The sequence below is a fragment of the Triticum aestivum genome, chromosome 5B, assembly GCF_018294505.1.
Source record: "Triticum aestivum cultivar Chinese Spring chromosome 5B, IWGSC CS RefSeq v2.1, whole genome shotgun sequence".
NCBI lineage: Eukaryota > Viridiplantae > Streptophyta > Magnoliopsida > Poales > Poaceae > Triticum > Triticum aestivum.
This window is the reverse complement of record NC_057807.1, coordinates 376,544,408-376,547,787: the sequence shown is the minus strand read 5'-3', so window position 1 is coordinate 376,547,787 and position 3,380 is coordinate 376,544,408.

Genomic DNA, 3,380 nt, shown 5'->3' with positions numbered 1-3,380 from the left:
AATCATCTTGTGAAGGTCAGAAAATAACGATACTTGCCACGAGCATCAACACTCATTGGATCACATACATCAGTATGTATTATTTCCAACAAGTCAGTAGCTCGTTCCATTGTTCCGAAGAACGGAGTTTTAGTCATCTTGCCCAAAAGGCACGGTTCGCAAGCATCAAATGATTCATAACCAAGTGATTCCGAAAATCCATCTTTATGGAGTTTCTTCATGCGCTTTACACCGATATGACCAAAACGGCAGTGCCACAAATAAGTTGCACTATCATTATTAACTTTGCATCTTTTGGCATCAACATTATGATTATGTGTATCACTATGATCGAGATCCAACAAACTATTTTCATTGGGTGTATGACCATCGAAGGCTTTATTCATGTAAACAGAATAACAATTATTCTTTGACTTTAAATGAATAACTATATTGCAATAAACATGATCAAATCATATTCATGCTCAACGCAAATGCCAAATAACATTTATTTAGGTTTAACACTAATCCCGAAAGTATAGGGAGTGTGCGATGATGATCATATCAATCTTGGAACCACTTCCAACACACATCATCACTTCATCCTCAACTAGTTTCTGTTTATTCTGTAACTCCTGTTTCGAGTTACTAATCTTAGCAACCGAACAAGTATCAAATACTCAGGGGTTACTATAAACACTAGTAAGGTACACATCAATAACATGTATATCAAATATACCCTTGTTCACTTTGCCATCCTTCTTATCCACCAAATATTCAGGGCATTTTCGCTTCTAGTGACCATTTCCTTTGCAGTATAATCACTCAGTTTCAGGCTTTGGTCCAGCTTTGGGCTTCTTCGCGGGAGTGACAACTTGCTTGCCATTCTGCTTGAAGTTCCCTTTCTTTCCCTTTGCCCTTTTCTTGAAACTAGTGGTCTTGTCAATCATCAACACTTGATGCTCTTTCTTGATTTCTACCTTCGTTGATTTCAACATCACGAAGAGCTTGGGAATCACTTTCGTCATCCCTTGCATATTATAGTTCATCACGAAGTTCTACTAACTTGGTGATGGTGACTAGAGAATTCTGTCAATCACTATTTTATCTGGAAGATTAACTCCCACTTGATTCAAGAGATTGTAGTACCCAGACAATCTGAGCACATGCTCACTAGTTGAGCGATTCTCCTCCATCTTTTAGCTATAGAACTTGTTGGAGACTTCATATCTCTCAACTCGGGTATTTGCTTGAAATATTAACTTCAATTCCTGGAACATCTCATATGGTCCATGACGTTCAAAACGTCTTTGAAGTCCCGATTCTAAGCCGTTAAGCATGGTGCACTAAACTATCAAGTAGTCATCATATTGAGCTAGCCAAACGTTCATAACGTCTGCATCTGCTCCTGCAATAGGTTTGTCACATAGCGGTGCATCAAGGACATAATTCTTCTGTGCAACAATGAGGATAAACCTCAGATCACGGATCCAATCCGCATCATTGCTACTAACATTTTTCAACACAATTTTCTCTAGGAACATATCAAAATAAACATATGAAAGCAACAACACAAGCTATTGATCTACAACATAATTTGCAAAATACTACCAGGACTAAGTTCATGATAAATTTAAGTTCAATTAATCATATTACTTAAGAACTCCCACTTAGATAGATATCTCTCTAGTCATCTAAGTGATTACATGATCCAAATCAACTAAACCATAACCGATCATCACGTGAGATGGAGTAGTTTTCAATGGTGAACATCACTATGTTGATCATATCTACTAAATGATTCATGCTCGACTTTTCGGTCTCTGTGTTCCGAGGCCATATCTGTATATGCTAGGCTCGTCAAGTATGACCTGAGTATTCCGCGTGTGCAACTGTTTTGCACCCGTTGTATTTGAACATAGAGCCTATCACACCCGATCATCACGTGGTGTCTCAGCACGAAGAACTTTCGCAACGGTGCATACTCAGGGAGAACACTTCTTGATTATTAAGTGAGAGATCATCTTAAAATGCTACCGTCAATCAAAGCAAGATAAGATGCATAAAGGATAAACATCACATGCAATCAATATAAATGATATGATATGGCCATCATCATCTTGTGCTTGTGATCTCCATCTTCGAAGCACCGTCGTGATCACCATCGTCACCGGCGCGACACCTTGATCTCCATCGTAGCATCGTTGTCGTTACGCCATCTATTGCTTCTACGACTATCGCTACCGCTTAGTGATAAAGTAAAGCAATTACAGGGCGTTTGCATTTCATACAATAAAGCGACAACCATATGGCTCCTGCCAGTTGTCGATAACTTCGGTTACAAAATATGATCATCTCATACAATAAAATATAGCATCACGTCTTGACCATATCACATCACAACATGCCCTGCAAAAACAAGTTAGACGTCCTCTACTTTGTTGTTGCAATTTTCACGTGGCTGCTACGGGCTTAGCAAGAACCGTTCTTACCTACGCATCAAAACCACAACGATAGTTTGTCAAGTTGGTGCTGTTTTAACCTTCGCAAGGACCGGGCGTAGCCCCACTCGGTTCAACTAAAGTGAGAGAGACAGACACCCGCCGGTCACCTTTAAGCAACGAGTGCTCGTAGCGGTGAAACCAGTCTCGCGTAAGCATACGCGTAATGTCGGCCCGGGCCGCTTCATCTCACAATGCCGCTGAACCAAAGTATGACATGCTGGTAAGTAGTATGACTTATATCGCCCACAACTCACTTGTGTTCTACTCGTGCATATAACATCAACGCATAAAACCTAGGCTCGGATGCCACTGTTGGGGAACGTAGTAATTTCAAAAATTTCCTACGCACACGCAAGATCATGGTGATGGCATAGCAATGAGAGGGGAGAGTGTTCGTCCACGTACCCTCGTAGACCGAAAGCGGAAGCGTTATGACAACGCGGTTGATGTAGTCGTACGTCTTCACGATCCGACTGATCCAAGCACCGAACGTACGGCACCTCCGAGTTCAGCACACGTTCAGCTCGATGATGATCCCCGGGCTCCGATCCAGCAAAGCTTCGGGGATGAGTTCCGTCAACACGACGGCGTGGTGACGATGATGATGTTCTACCGGCGCAGGGCTTCGCGTAAACTCCGCGACGATATGACCGAGGTGGAATATGGTGGAGGGGGCCACCGCACACGGCTAAGGAACGATCCATAGATCAACTTGTGTGTTATGGGGTGCCCCCTGCCCCCGTATATAAAGGAGGGAGGGGGAGGTGCGGCCGGCCCCCTTGGGGTGCGCCTGGAGGAGTCCTACTCCCACCGGGAGTAGGACTCCCCCCTCTTGCCTTGGTGGAGAAGGAAAAGGGGGGAGGGGAAAGAGGAAAGGGGGGCGCCGCCCCCCCTTCC